Below are 17143 nucleotides of genomic sequence, written 5' to 3'. Positions count from 1 at the left end.
CGGGTCGCCGGCCACAGGGACGTCGCACGGCAGGTGAGTGTGTGTGTGAAGCTGGCGTAGCGATAACTTTCGCTACGCCAGCTATCACCACATATCGCTGCTGCGACGGGGGCGGGCACTATCGCACTCGGCATCGCAGCATCGGGCTGCGATGTCGTAGTGTGCAAAGCCCGCCTTAGTCTTAATTAAAATGTCCCTATTTTCTTTCTGTAGCTGCCATGTAAGGCAACAAAATCTCCATGGTAAAAGAGAACAAGTCAAGACTATTACCATATCTCATGTGCATAAACATCCTCCAGACGTCATTTTTGATAGCATGGGGTGGTAGCCATGGGTGATTATTGTATATTCAGCACCCTGGCATGCTACACAAAAGTGACAGCTTTGGATGTGTGTATGCTGACGGTATTACTATCAGTATTTTCCACCACCGCCGGAGCTGTCGCCTCACCACCACCCCACCTACTGTTCCTGCCCATTATCTGTATAGCCACACATTCCACATTTTGTACTGATATGATCAGGACTGCATCCTATCGAACGATAATACCACTTATATCCTCAAGCTAAGAATATATGATGCCAAGCTCCCATAAAAATAATGCTTTATTTAATAAAAAATAAAAAAACATATAAACAGACACAAAATCTGTCCTAAATCTGGTCAATAGCTTTTATGATCAGAAGTCGGGAGTCCGAGTCATGGAACTCCATAAAATGTCGAGGGATCGTCTTAAGTTTCTGAGCAGACCGATATCTGTGCGCTGTTATGAATCTACCCATTTGGGAAGCATATAATGAACCTTTTTTGGTTCTTTTGGTAATGTAATCATATTAGTGTGCTCACACAGGTCTTTATCCGACTACTTCTGTGCGGTCTTTGGGAAAACATGGTGGTGACTTAGTATCTATGAATTTATTGTATTTCTGTACAGACCAGTGATTTTGCTGAGGTATTGTGTAAAGATCTAAGAGAGACTTTCTTGGCCCCCACCCACCCTCCCCCCAATTCGTGGGAGTCAAAGTTGCACCTCTCTCTACCCTGTTGTGCCTTTTGTGTCTGTTTATATGTTTTTTATTTTTTATTAAATAAAGCATTATTTTTATGGGAGCTTGGCATCATATATATTCTTAGCTTGAGGATATAAGTGGTATTATTCTCTTCCCTCTGTACTAGTCTGTCTACTGTAACTTGTATATGTATTTTGTATGTAACCCCTTCTCATGTACATCACCATGGAATCAATGGTGCTCTATAAATAAATATTGTTATTAATAATAATAATAATAATAATAATAATAATAATAATTTTCACTTTCAAGTCGGTCTTGTTCCACTCATCACCAGGTTCATGAGACTTCTGGTCAAGGACAACAGACACATTCATAAAATCCGAATAACCCTTAAGTACAAAGAACAGCAGTCAGCACAATTCACGATATCTTTAGCAATGCACACAGGCACAATCTTTGTGGTTTCTGGAGACAATACTTGTGAACAGGGCAACTTACATTGACTCCATCTCTCTGGCACATGGACAGATAGGTCAATATGTTTTTCTGTGTATCCTGTGTACCGCCCCACGGGCTCGGCTGTGACCGCCGAGCCACTCGGATCTGTGCTCATACTGCGGGTGGTGGCTCGAGCCTCTCACGGACCCGGGGATCACGTCGCTCTGCAAGGGAGTTGGTGCTACACGCGGGGACTTGGGTGAGGAGTTCCACGGCTGGGGCTGCGGTGGTTTGGTTTGGGATGTAAGTTTGTGACGCCTCCCACGGGTTGTGGTGATTGTAGACACCACCGCTGCGGTGAAGGTATGGGGGCTCCCGGGAGCGGTGTAATGGCGCAGCTAGGTTTTGACCCCTCCGTGGGTAGGGGGTGTTGGTCCCGGGGCCCAGTTGGCGAGGGCCGGGGTGCAGGGTGAAGTGTTGCGGTGCGGTGCGCGGCCCGAAGGCACTGGTGTACTTACTATGACACAAGACACCGGAGTCTCTGGTAAACCAAACGGAGTGATGAGCCAGCTGCAGCTTCTCCCAGAATAGACTGGTGGTTTCCGCCTTTCTCCTGCACCTCTGTGTGTAAATGTTTGACTCCTATGCCTAGACACCGGTAGTCTGCTCCCCGACTTGTATATGCCGTAAGAGCCCATTTGCCTGCAGACGCTGGCCCTTTGGGCCTCTATGCCTTGGCGGCGGCTTTACCCTGTATGGCTGGGCTGTTGTCTTGTAACGGGTTTGTATGGGATAAGTCCTTAAGTCCAGTCCGCACTCAGTTGATTTGACTCGGCCCTGTCGGTCCAGGGCTTTGTACTGCATCTGGGTACCCCTCCTGGTGCTCCGGTTTTCAATCGGCACCCCAGTTCAGTACCGGCGGGCAAGCACCCGACCCTGGTCCCTACGGTTCCACCGGCTGTAATCCCAGCTCCTGCAGGCGGCCACCACTGTCTGCCTCCTTGCCAATGGCGACTGGGCTCCGACCCAGCCACCTGGTAGTCTCTTGGCAGGCCTGGACACAGGACTGCCCGTGAACTTGACTGCTCTCTACCTTCTCTAGACTTGTTGTTTTTGCTTTCCCGCCTCCAGGCCTGTGAACTCCTCGGTGGGCGGAGCCAACCACCTGGCTCCGCCCCCTGGTGTGGACATCAAACCTGGAGGGTGGTGACAAGGTTTTTAGTTTGACTGATGTCACTTAATCGGGAGGGGGTGTGGTGTTGTGTGTGACTACCTGGGACGACCTGACTAGTCCAGGACATCATACCTGCACCCAACTATAGTAAGTAATCCCTAATAAGAGCCACTCTTAGAGCTACTTTACTCTTTCTATGTTCACAGCTGGTCAGCATCATCATTTCACTGGGTCTCCTACTACTGGCCAACACTGGACTTACTATATTCTTGGTTTCTTCCTCCTTACAAGTCTCACCCAACTTGCCTGCCAAAATGGATCTCTGTCTTTGATGTAGGTTCAGGAACTGATCCCGTATTTTTGCCGGCAGATGAAGGCTGTACTATTCTGCCATTGTCTGTTTCTAACAGCTGTGGGTATAATGGAGCTCCACCTGTAGCACCCCTGAATACATCAAGGTGCTACAGGGAACTGCATCCTATCCACCAAGGTGCAGGGCCTACCCCCCATGGTTCCAGGTTCTCAACAACAGTGTCACTGACATCTGCACTACAAATCCCAACCACACCTCACACCAGGGCTGGACAGACACACCAGTGGGTTGGTCAAGTTGGAGCACGGCCGCCCACCTAGGGGTCAGGCAGACTGGTGGGAGGGAGGAAGTTAGTGAAATGTTAGCCCTCAGAGAGTGAGGAGCGAGGGAGTTGGAGCTCCCAGGGAGGCGACAGGTTGAGTCGCAAACGGTGGTCCAGGACCACAGTAGTCAGGGACCGGTATCAGGAACGCTAGACAGGGATGTGACGGATGCAGTCTAGGAGGACTGTTGGCACCAGAAAGCCCAAGTACCTTAACGGTACCGAGCACGGCAGGGTACTGGACCCTAGATCAGGGAAGAGCTTCAGGCGCCTTGATAATTAACCTGTAGAGGATAGTCTCTTTATGAACTTTCCCCAAGAGCTCAGAGATTGAAGGCATCAGCACAACGTAGGGGATAGGGTTCTCCAAAGCACACAACCCACTAAAATCCCAAGTGCCAGCCATCAAGAGCACAGCTGCCATACATACAGGTAGCAGGGCCCCAAAAGCTTGAAGCCGAGGGGCCACAATAGTCAATCCATTTGTGCATTGAGGCAGGGCTCCGGACTTACCAAGTGACACCGTGGGAACGGGACCTGGACGAGCTCCCCCTGCAGGGACTGCTGTACCTAGAGACTTTGGTTTACCATCTGTGTGAGTGTCTGCTTATTCCACCTAATCCAGCACCAAGACTACCGCAGTGAGTAACCTGATCCTAGCACCCTGCTTTCCCAGTGACCCTCTGACGTGATTGTGATTTACTAATGAGTTGCCATGACAGACAGAGGTCTTCTGAAAATCCCTGTGCCTTTCATGTCCGGAGCTGGCATTCATAGGAAAGTGTGATTTTTACTATACACTGCAGTATTGTGGTATTTCTGTATATAGCAGAAGTGATCAGACAATGGCAGGTATATGTTCTCTAAGGGGGCTAGTTAATAAGTAAAAAAAAATATATTAAAAAAACAGATGTTCGAATTACCCTCATTAAAAATTAAGAAATTTAAAAAACTTTAAAAAATACGCACGTGGGATCACTACATTTGTGAAAGTTCAATCTATTAAAAAAATAAAATGAATTACCCTAATCCGAAAGCAGTGTAACAAGAAAAAGAATTAAAATACCAGAACGTTTTTTTGGCCACATCAATAGCAGAAAATAATGCAATTAGAAGCAATCAAGACATTGTATCTACCCCAAAATGGTATCAGGACAATCGTTGGCTCATGACACAAAAAAAAACAAGACCTCACACAGCTCCATCGCCCTAAAACTGAAAATGGTACAGGTATTGAAACATGGTGACACAAGCAAAATTTATATATTTTTATTATTATATATTATCTCCGTCTTTCAGTACATCACTTGATAAATGGATTATGCCATTCAGCAGTGCAATTTTTGCTGCAAAAACAAGCCCTTATGTGGCTAAGTTGAAGTGAAAAAAAATTATCTTCTTACAGGGAAAAAAAGTCCAAAAACAGAAAACTGCCTGATTTGGAAGGGATTAAACATATTAAAACAGGCAGTATACAGTATTAGGAAAGATCACGCTGTTAGACATGTACTTTTTGCACAATTAACTATTTACAATTTACAAATTAATTTACAATTAATTTACTACCTGTAATCCACATCAAATTTATTTGCCACAAATACAATTTTGGGGGAAAAATTTGCCGAACCTGTTGAGTTTCAACATTTTTTGATTATTTCTACAGGATTACAAGTAGAAGGTGGAAAAGAGTGTTAATGCAGAATCTGACTACACTGGGGTTTTTTTCTGTCACCATGGAAACACTTTAGTCTGTGTGGGAGCTGTGGAAACTAAGCAATGTGAAATAAAGATGACTATTTGCAAATTTAATTTGTTTTCCTATTTATATACATTAAAACAATAAAAATAATGCTTGAAAAGGTGGACAAGACCTTTAAATTATTATGGTAAGTACTATGAATAGCATTGTAACTAGAGACCGATTCTCAAACGGAGTGTCCCCAGACGGTAGGGCCCTGAAAGTGGACTCATAGCAGCAAGGCCACTTAAACCATCAAGGTACCAGTTGACTTCTAGTGGTGCAAGACTCTAATAGCAAGGCCCCATAACCATCAAGGTCCCGGGTTAATCTCAACTGGCGTGTGAACGTAGTCAACTGACTGAGCGGTTTCCCACTAGACATCCAGCAGTGCAAAACTTTACTCTGGTCATCATGACACCCCTAAGGAGACTGGATGTGGGACTGCAGGAAAGGAAGGTGACAGTCATGATGTGCACTGTAGCACTAGACTGGGTTCTACTGGGACTCACCAGCCAAGTTAAATGAGGGGCAACCCAGCAGGATGTAGAACTGTGTCTCCTAATGTTGTGAAAAATTGTAACATGCTTGAAGATCTGTGCCCGCTATCTGGAACGTAATGTTGAGAATGAACTGTCCAGTAAAGAGTTGTTGTTTAAAGTGAATAATTAGTCTTGTGTGTGTGAGGCGTCATCCGGTCCTGGCCAACCAAAACCAGTGGCAGTATGCGTCCTGTAGGGGTTCCAAGACCAAAATCCACCTACCCAGCAAGGCCCAAGTATTTTAAGTAGCATGCCGCGGTATCCTGAGCCAATCCCTCACGTGCGACTACCATATCGCACCACTCTACACGTGTAATGCTTCTCCTCAGGCTGTGCACTAGGTATAAAATAGCTTTCAGGAGTTCTGACCAGAAACATTCCTTTAGGGTTTCTAATACCTAAAAAGGTACATGTACGATACAATGTATATATAATGTAGATAGATATATGCCAGTCTACAAAAACACCAGATGGGGGAAGGTTTACATCTGGAATTCCCAATGTCAACTAATAAGTGATATATTATATTTGTAACGCAATAAATTATTTTTTAGTAGGAAATTTCACATTAACTTTTGACAAGTAATTAGTGTATATTTTGGACAAGAAGTATACCTCAATGGATGCTACTCATGTTTAATGTTATCACTTACAACCAAATAAAGCTTTGGAAATTTTCAGGAAGTAATTGTGGTCATTTCACTTTAGTAAATAGTTATTTTATTACTAGCTACACATGTCCCTGAAGAATCAGCATTTTAAAGATGAATCATGTTTTACAGTGGTGTCTCGTGAGCTCATGGGCCCCAATGCAAATATTCCAACAGGACCCCAACAATCATGGGTCTGTAATAAAATAGGTCTCATATTGGCTAAAGGACCTTTTTGGGTTGTTTTCAACACCAAGACTACAACCTGTACACCCACTATAGTTACACCCCAGATGTTGGGTGGGAATTTTATTGTTAATTCTTACATTTCATTTATGCTTTAAGTATTTTTAGATTTTTTTTTATCTTTATGCTAAATAATAATGTTTGCGACGGTAGACTTGTAGACTGTGTAGCGGGGTGGTCTCCCTAGGATGCTGCGAAGCCATGAATGAGGAGAGCAGCCAACACTAAATTTTATAGATACACTTTTACTGAAGTATTTTGTTTGACTACTTTTCAACCACAAAAAAAGGTAAACCAAATTAACACACATACATCCAGTCAAAGCTGGCCATGACCACTGTGCTGCACATTGAAGTAGGCCTGGAAGTGGTAACTACAAGGCTATAATTTAACCAATCATGCACCCAATTCGTGCGGTAACCAAATGTTTACCTAGAATTCTGGAACAATCAAATGAATTTAAGAGATGGCTAATAGGTGGTGCAGCAAGCAGTTCACAAACTTAACAAAATGACTCTAAACCCGCTTCTCCCCACCCCATGGATAACTTTACACCAAGAATGAACAACATACTACAGGGTTCAGATGAAGAAGCACATGAGCACGGTGAAGGATTTTTCCCAGGATGTCTCTGTATACCCTGGAGGATTCTGTTTTACAGTTATAGTATCTATAAGGTACTGGTAGCTCAGGGAGCTGAATCAGCTGGCACTGATGCTATCAAGTGCCTGTATCTGCCAGTCTGAGTTTGGCGCTAAACTAACTGTATGTGCTTGCATGGTCACATCATGATTCCTGAGGTAGATCTGAGCTCAGACTTGATTGATCTGTGTCTGGTCACTGTAGTGCTTCAGAGTTGCGTCTGCCTAGGGAAAGACTTCATAAGCAAGGAATGGTGAGTCTGAAACCAGTAGGTAATTCCACTGTTAGCTTGCTGTAGGGCTCTCACAGCCACATCATCACTGGAAACCTATCACTGTAATGCAATTGTATCAACTGTCATCTGAACTATTCTTCGGCTTCCTAGGACGCACAGCTCCACGGATGGCACAGGATGGAGATGCAACACATCCTCCTTCTCCCAGCTCTCACATTCCTCTTTGAAGATGGTCGCGATCCCCCTTGCTGTCATGCACTTCCTCCTGATTACTTGCACTGCTCCCCAGCCCGGGCTCCATAGGGTGCTGTCAAAGTGTTGTACAAACCCACAGAATAGAGCTCATTTAACATGGCATATGTTTCTACCAACAAAGGAGCTGTTTTTACATCTCCTCTCTGAACTGAGCATATCTATACATATGTTCTGTACAGATGATCTAACGAGGGTCTATAGAGCAGCATTTGCTTGGGCCTGTCTCACCCACAGCCATGATTCAGTCATGCGTACGGGATTGAAAAACACCAAGTAAGTGCTGCTAATAACAGTTCTACTATTCCTATGTCAGGCCGTATGGCACATTTTATATAAAAATAATTTAGAGTAGGACTGCCCCAAAGAGATTGCTGTGACATGGCGGGGTAGCTCAAGAAATTGCAATTTTTTGCCAGAAATCTCAAATGTTACTAATACGTACAGTTTGAAATTTTTAGTGCTGTAGTGCACATTTAGTGCTGGCTATCTTGTTTATTTCTTCAATGAAACAAAACATCAGCTGTAAACAGGATATTAAAATATTCAAATAGTTAATGATGGGTGCTAGTCAACTGCATATTCCCCATCACCTCCCAGACTGATGGGGAGCTGCACTATATTTTCAGGGAGTATATTTCCAAAAATTAGAAAAATAAAATATTAAAATAATAGTAAGCTAACAGTTTATTCCACTAGTTGCAAATGGTTGTTGGGAATAGCCTCATACCTAAGCTGCAATCAGTGATGAATCCCACATGTACACTAAAATATAAACACAGATTAATGCTAAAATCAACAATGAATAATTTATTGCATTTTTAATATAACAATGAGTCAACGCTAAAGATTTCTAAACAGCCTTTAAGACATATTTACTATATAGGATCTCAAACACCTTTTAGTATACTGAGATATATACAGTACTGTTCAAATGTGTTAGGCAGGCGTGGACTAAGTATGTAATCGGTAAGTAAGAATGCTGTAAAAATCTAAGTGTTATTAATTTACTTTTATCAATTAAAAAAAGAAGATATTGGACCAGGACAACATCAAATTGTACATTAAAAAATCAAGTTTATTAAATAGAGAGATAAAAAACACATCTAGATGAAAAGAAGGACATCACAAGCAAATACAAAAATGGTGGTGTGATCATAAACAAAAAACACCCCACAATAATGATGTGCATATATGCAAGAAAATATATATATATATGTACAGTCAGGGCCAGAAATATTTGGACAGTGACACAAGTTTTGTTATTTTAGCTGTTTACAAAAACATGTTCAGAAATACAATTATATATATAATATGGGCTGAAAGTGCACACTCCCAGCTGCAATATGAGAGTTTTCACATCCAAATCGGAGAAAGGGTTTAGGAATCATAGCTCTGTAATGCATAGCCTCCTCTTTTTCAAGGGACCAAAAGTAATTGGACAAGGGACTCTAAGGGCTGCAATTAACTCTGAAGGTGTCTCCCTCGTTAACCTGTAATCAATGAAGTAGTTAAAAGGTCTGGGGTTGATTACAGGTGTGTGGTTTTGCATTTGGAAGCTGTTGCTGTGACCAGACAACATGCGGTCTAAGGAACTCTCAATTGAGGTGAAGCAGAACATCCTGAGGCTGAAAAAAAAGAAAACATCCATCAGAGAGATAGCAGACATGCTTGGAATAGCAAAATCAACAGTCGGGTACATTCTGAAAAAAAAGGAATTGACTGGTGAGCTTGGGAACTCAAAAAGGCCTTGGCGTCCACGGATGACAACAGTGGTGGATGATCGCCGCATACTTTCTTTGGTGAAGAAGAACCCATTCACAACATCAACTGAAGTCCAGAACACTCTCAGTGAAGTAGGTGTATCTGTCTCTAAGTCAACAGTAAAGAGAAGACTCCATGAAAGTAAATACAAAGGGTTCACATCTAGATGCAAACCATTCATCAATTCCAAAAATAGACAGGCCAGAGTTAAATTTTCTGAAAAACACCTCATGAAGCCAGCTCAGTTCTGGAAAAGTATTCTATGGACAAATGAGATAAAGATCAACCTGTACCAGAATGATGGGAAGAAAAAAGTTTGGAGAAGAAAGGGAACGGCACATGATCCAAGGCACACCACATCCTCTGTAAAACATGGTGGAGGCAACGTGATGGCATGGGCATGCATGGCTTTCAATGGCACTGGGTCACTTGTGTTTATTGATGACATAACAGCAGACAAGAGTAGCCGGATGAATTCTGAAGTGTACCGGGATGTACTTTCAGCCCAGATTCAGCCAAATGCCGCAAAGTTGATCGGACGGCGCTTCATAGTACAAATGGACAATGACCCCAAGCATACAGCCAAAGCTACCCAGGAGTTCATGAGTGCAAAAAAGTGGAACATTCTGCAATGGCCAAGTCAATCACCAGATCTTAACCCAATTGAGCATGCATTTCACTTGCTCAAATCCAGACTTAAGACGGAAAGACCCACAAACAAGCAAGACCTGAAGGCTGCGGCTGTAAAGGCCTGGCAAACCATTAAGAAGGAGGAAACTCAGCGTTTGGTGATGTCCATGGGTTCCAGACTTAAGGCAGTGATTGCCTCCAAAGGATTCGCAACAAAATATTGAAAATAAAAATATTTTGTTTGGGTTTGGTTTATTTGTCCAATTACTTTTGACCTCCTAAAATGTGGAGTGTTTGTAAAGAAATGTGTACAATTCCTACAATTTCTATCAGATATTTTTGTTCAAACCTTCAAATTAAACGTTACAATCTGCACTTGAATTCTGTGGTAGAGGTTTCATTTCAAATCCAATGTGGTGGCATGCAGAGCCCAACTCGCGAAAATTGTGTCACTGTCCAAATATTTCTGGACCTAACTGTATATATATATGTATGTATATATATATATATATATATATATATATATATATATATACATATATATGTTTGTGCGGCAATGTGCATAAATCAGAAAAAAACATCACGTAATGATATATATATGTATATATATATATATATATATATATATATATATATAAAAATATATATATATATGCGCCCCTGCAATTCTGTCAGATAGTACTCAGTTTCTTCTTGAAAATGATTACAATCACAAATTCTTGGTATTATTATCTTCATTTATTTTGCTTGCAATGAAAAAACACAAAAGTGAAGTCCAAAAATGGGCCACACAAAGTATTGGCACCCTAAAGCGGGCTTTACACGCTACGATTTTGCTACAGTGATCTCGTTGGGGTCACAGATTTTGTGACGCATATCCGGCCGCTGTAGCGATCTCGTAGTGTGTCACTCCAATGAGCGATTTTGGATCGTTGCAAAAACGTCCAAAAATCGCTCCTCGTTGACATGGGGGTCCGCTCCCAATTATCGATACTATCGCTTTCCCGTTGTTGTTCCTCGTTCCTGCGGCAGTGCACATCGCTGTGTGTGACCCCCGTAGGAACGTGGAACATCTCCTACCTGCCGCCGGCCATAATGCGGAAGGAAGGAGGTGGGCGGGATGTTCGTCCCGCTCATCTCCACCCCTCCGCTTTCATTGGGCGGCTACTCAGTGACGTCGCTGTGACGCCGAGCGGACCGCCCCCTTAGAAAGGAGGCGGTACGCTGGTCACAGCGACGTGGCTATGCAGGTAAGTATGTGTGACCCGGGTGCGCGATTTTGTGCGCGATGGGCAGCGATATGCCCGTTTTGCACAAACAATGGGGGCGAGTCGCATGCTAGCGATATCAGGACAAATATCGAAGCGTGTAAAGCCACCCTTAGCCTAATACTTGGTTGCACAACCTTTAGCCAAAATAACTACGAACAACCGCTTACGGTAACCATCAATGAGTTTCTTACAATGCTCTGCTGGAATTTTAGACCATTCTTCTTTGGCAAACTGCTCCAGGTCCCTGAGATTTGAAGAGTGCCTTCTCCAAACTGCCATTTTGAGATCTCTCCACAGGTGTGCTATGGGATTTAGGTCTGGACTAATTGCTGGCCACTTTAGTAGTCTCCAGTGCTTTCTCTCAAACCATTTTCTCTTGCTTTTTGAAGTGTGTTTTGGGTCATTGTTCTGCTGGAAGACCCATACCCATGACCTCTGAGGGAGACCCAGCTTTCTCACACTGGGCCCTACATTATGCTGAAAAATTTGTTGGTAGTCTTCAGACTTCATAATGCCATGCACACGGTCAAGCAGTTCAGTGCCAGAGGCAGAAAAGAAACCCCAAAACATCAGGGAACCTCCGCCATGTTTGACTGTAGGGAGTGTTCTTTTCTTTGAATGCCTCTTTCTTTTTCCTGTAAACTCTATGTTGATGGCACTTCCCAAAAAGCTCTACTTTTGTCTCATCTGACCAGAGAACATTCTTCCAAAACGTTTTAGGCTTTCTCAGGTAAGTTTTGGAAAACTCCAGCCTGGCTTTTTTATGTCTCTGGGTAAGAAGTGGGGTCTTCCTGGGTATCCTACCATACAGTCCCTTTTCATTCAGACGCCGACGGATAGTACGGGTTGACACCGTTGTACCCTCGGACTGCAGGGCAGCTTGAACTTGTTTGGATGTTAGTCGAGGTTCTTTATCCACCATCCGCACAATGTTGCGTTGAAATCTCTCATCAATTTTTCTATTCCTTCCACATCTTGGGAGGTTAGCCACAGTGCCATGGGCTTTAAACGTCTTGATGACACTGCACACCGTAGACACAAAAACTTTCAGGTCTTTGGAGATGAACTTGTAGCTTTGAGATTACTCATGCTTCCTCACAATTTGGATTCTCAAGTCCTCAGACAGTTCTTTGGTCTTCTTTCTGTTCCCCATGCTCAATGTGGTACACACAAGGACACAGGACAGAGGTTGAGTCAACTTTAATCCATGTCAACTGGCTGCAAGTGTGATTTTAGTGATTGCAAACGCTTGTTAGGTGTCACTGGTAAGTTACAGGTGCTGTTAATTACACAAATTAGAGAAGCATCACATGATTTTTCAAACAGTGCCAATACTTTTGTCCACCCCTCTTTTATGTTTGGTGTGGAATTATATCCAATTTGGCTTTATGACAAAACATTTTTTTATTTTTTCATTGAAGAAAAATTAAAGTGCCCGGCTGGAACCTCCACCCCCTCCCCAGGGGGTAGGTGGAGGCCGGCATGACGTGGCTAGGGGGGATAGGGTGAAGAGGAAGAGGAAGAGGGGTGGGGGTTCAGGGACTGTTAGGTTAGACAGTGGGAGAAGGAGTCATTGCTGCGGCTGCAGCTGAAGTAGTTGTCCGCATTAACAGACACTGCTGCCCAAAAAAAAACCAAAAACCACCCGTTCTCCTACCTGCTATGGACGGGCTGTTGGAGGAGCTGCGGGGGGCGGCCTGGCGCCATCCATCCGGCTGGCTGGAGGAGCAGCTGCGGGCGGTGCTGGCCGGTGGCGTGGTGTCGGGTGCGTCTGCCCCGGCTAGGCCGCAGGCGCGGCCCGCTCGTTGCGGTCGGCGGTCGGGGGGGCTCCGGGGCCGGCCGCGGAGGTCTCTCCTGTAATTAGGGGGCGGCCATGCCGCAGGTCTAGGCCTCCGGAACGTCTCTCTCCCGGCGGTTCCGGGCGGGCCACGGGGCAGGCGCAGCCTGCTCGCAGGCCGCGGTTAGAGCCAGGGCGGTCCAGTGCAGCGCATGCGGGGCCTCAGCGGCAGCGGGGAAGTCCCATTAGGGACCCTCCGGCGGTGGGGGGGGTGTCCAGCTTTGGGAGCCCCCTCCGGGCCGGGAGGAATTCACGTCCGCAGCTGAGGTCAGCGGTGGTTAGCAGGTCTCGGCCCGATAGGGGGGAGGGGCCTGCTGCTACCTGGCGTCAGGAGGATCTGGAGGATGCGGCGGGCCGCACTGGCGATGTTCCAGTCGGGCGGCCTGGCTGGACGGCACGGGACACGCAGGACGGACAGCGGGATCCCTGGCAGGAGGTCGGCGGGCCAGGGCGGGACTGCTCTGGGTCTCAGCAGCAGCCTGGTGGTCGGGATCCAGGAGCGGCGGTGCGTGGACCACCTGGATTGGGCTCAGGACCGACCGATCCGAGGTTACCTTCGCCGATCGGACCAGTGGAGGACTTCAGACAGGAGAGGGACGCGGCGCCAGTGACGGCTGGACGGCAGGATTCTGGATTGACGGCTGGCGGGATCACAGCTCCTGCGCAGCTTGGTGAGTACAGCTCTGTGTCTTGTTTGTCTCCTTTGGTTAATGATGTGTCAGGTAGCGCAGGGGGTCCGGCTGGGGCTGGGATGGCTCAGGGGCAGGCGGCTCCGCCGGGGTCACTAGGGGTTGGGGAGGTTTTGTCGGAGGTCAGGCAGTGGTTGGCGCGGCTGGAGGGGAGTGTCGGAAGTTGTCCCAAGCGTGGGGGTGGCGGCGGCGGCGAGTGCGGCGGAGGTACGGCAGGGGTCCGAGCCAGTGTCGGTTTCTGTGCAGACGGAAAAAGACAAGGATCGGATTCATTTGGATGATAAGGCGAGGGGGGAGGTTTACGTGTGTTTTGAGGGGCCGCTGGGCTCGCATTTGAAGAAGGAAGTTAGGGAAAAAATTTGGAGGGATGATTATGTTGAGATCTTCTCTTTGTTGCCGTTAGATAAATTTAATTTGGACAAGCCCAAGAAAGATGACAACAAAAAGGAGGATGATGAGAAGCGGCGGTGGCGGTTGATCCCTCAGACGTTTACAAACTGGCTGCAAGCGTTTGCAATTTTAGCTAGTGTAATAGGGGAAAAGGCGCCGGACAACTGTTCGCACCTTTTCTGCTATTTGGATTCTATAGGGGAAGCTTATAGGGTGTATGGGGGGCAGGCCTGGTTGCGGTACGACGAACAGTTTCGTCAGCGGAAACCCATTCGGCCATCCATAAGATGGGACCAGAAGGATATTGGGCTCTGGTTGCGGGTCATGGCACCGACTCGGTATGGGCAATCCTTTCCAGGGGCGGCCGGGGTTTCCGGCCAGGCTGGGGGGTGGTACGGCCAGCAGGCCGGCGGGGGAGCTGGAGGTCAGCAGGGATCGCAGAAATCAGGGCTTTGCTGGCTCTTCAATGAGGGCCAGTGCAAGTTTGGGGAGCAGTGTAAGTTTAAACACCACTGCTCACACTGTAGCGGCACCAATCACGGGGCGTCGAGATGTTTCCGACGTAGCAAGGTCAGAGGGGGGCCTGGTAATTCAAAAGGGGGAGACTCCAGTGAAGCTTCGAGAGATGCTCCCTTACCTAAATAGGTTTCCTAGGAGGGAGGAGGCAGAGTTGCTAGTGAGGGGTTTTCAATTTGGTTTTCGCATTCCTTCAGGAGCAGGTCCGGGGCAGGGGCATTTTAAGAATTTGCAGTCGGCAAGCCAGCATCCGGAGGTGGTACGGGAGAAGTTGGAAAAGGAGGTGTCTTTGGGGCGTATGGCGGGGCCGTTTTGGTCCCCGCCTTTTCCGGATCTGGTGGTTTCACCGTTGGGAATGGTGCCGAAGAAGGAGGCGAATAAGTTTCGGCTGATTCACCACTTATCTTACCCGCGGGGGGGGGGGGATCGGTGAATGATGGTATAGATCCTGAGCTATGCTCGGTGGTGTATACGTCGTTTGACGAAGCGGCGGCCTGGGTACGGCGGTGTGGACGGGGGGCTCTGATGGCTAAGACGGATATTGAATCCGCATTTCGGTTGTTGCCGGTTCATCCGGACAGTGTACGCTTGCTCGGCTGTTTTTGGGAAGGGAATTGTTTTGTTGACAGATGCCTGCCCATGGGATGCTCGTTGTCCTGTTCATTGTTTGAGGCATTTAGTTCCTTTTTGGAGTGGGTGGTTAGGGATGTTTCGGGTTTGCAGTCTGTTATTCACTATTTAGACGATTTTTTCTGTGTTGGTCCAGGGAATGCGGTTGTTTGTCAGAGTTTGCTTGCAACGATCAAGTGGGTAGCTCAGCGTTTTGGTGTCCCGTTGGCGCCGGGGAAGACAGAGGGTCCGGGGACATGTATTTCTTTTCTTGGGATTGTTATTGACTCGGACAAGTGGGAGTTTTGGTTACCGGCGGATAAGGTGGTCGCTCTCAGGGAGCAGGTGGCGAGGGCGCTGAGGGTCAAAAAGCTTTCCCTGAGGGAGGTGCAATCGTTGCTGGGCAGACTCAATTTTGCGTGTCGGGTGATGCCGATGGGGCGGATTTTTTCACGGCGGCTTGCGATGGCCACTGCGGGGGTGCTAGCACCTCACCATTTTGTGCGTCTGTCAGCCGACGTCAAGGCGGATTTGGAGGTGTGGGGACGATTTTTGGCGGATTATAACGGGCGGTCCCTCTTTATGGAGCCTCTAGTGGGTAATTCGGAGTTGGACTTATTTACCGATGCATCTGGGGGTCAGGGTTTTGGGACTTATTTTGGAGGAGAGTGGTGTGCGGAGCGATGGCTGGAGGTTTGGCGGTCGGCGGGGCTGGTGAAGAATTTGGTGCTGTTGGAAATGTTTCCGATTTTAGTGGCAGTGACTCTGTGGCAGGAGCATTTTCGGAACAGGCGGGTGCGGTTTTACTGTGATAACATGGGGGTCGTGTTAGTGATTAACAATATCTCGGCTAATTCCCCTCCGGTGATTAAAGTTTTGCGGAGATTAGTGCTGGCCTGTTTGTCCATCAATGCTTGTGTGTCTGCGTCGCATGTGCCGGGGGTGTTGAATTCTATTGCTGATGCTCTCTCTCGTTTCCAGTGGGATTGCTTCAGGGAATTGGCGCCGGGGGAGATGGCCGTGGGATTGCAGTGCCCTCCCGAACTATGGAGTGTGGTATGAGGGCAGTTGGACATTTGATCAAAGGATCGTTGGCAGAGGCGACTTGGACGGCTTATCAGCAGGCGTGGCATCAATGGGAGGCTTGGGTGCAGTCTTTTGGTTTGATTCGGTCGGTGGAGGATCAGGTAGGCGTGTTACTCTTGTGGATAGGGCGGTGGTCGGTATGGGGTTGGTCCCAGGCGAGGGTGGGTCGGGTGGTGGCGGGCCTGGCCTTTGGTTTTAAGTTGCGGAATAGGCCGGATTTGACGAAGAACTTTTTGGTGCGGCAGGCGTTGAGGGGATTTTGCCGGGGGCAGAGTTGTGTGGATAGAAGGGGGCCAGTGTCTTTTGCTCTATTGAAGCGAATGGGGGCCCACCTGAGTGCGGTGTGTTCGTCTGTTTTTGAGGTTATTTTGTTTCGTCTGGCGTTTTCGTTTGCGTTTTTCAGAGCGCTCCGGATTGGGGAACTGGTGGCGGTTAGTCGGCAAGGTTTCGGGGGGATTCAGGCGCGAGATGTTCTTTTATTTGACATCAGCGTGGAATTTTGGCTCCGGAGGTCCAAGACGGATCAATCCGGCAGAGGACGGCGTGTGGTACTGGGGATGGTGGCGGAATCGGCAATGTGTCCGGTGCGGTGTTTACGGGAGTTTAGGGGGTTGGGACAGCGGGTAGATGGGCCGTTGCTTTGTCATGAGGATGGTTAGTTCTTGTCGAATTATCAGTTTCGGGCAATTTTCCGGAGGTGTGTGGAAGGTCTTGGCCTGGATCCTGGTTGTTATGCGCCTCATTCTTTTAGGATTGGAGCGGCGACTGAGGTGGCTGTGTGCGGG

The sequence above is a fragment of the Anomaloglossus baeobatrachus genome, chromosome 4 (assembly GCF_048569485.1).
Source record: "Anomaloglossus baeobatrachus isolate aAnoBae1 chromosome 4, aAnoBae1.hap1, whole genome shotgun sequence".
Lineage (NCBI taxonomy): Eukaryota > Metazoa > Chordata > Amphibia > Anura > Aromobatidae > Anomaloglossus > Anomaloglossus baeobatrachus.
This window is presented reverse-complemented; position numbering follows the sequence as displayed.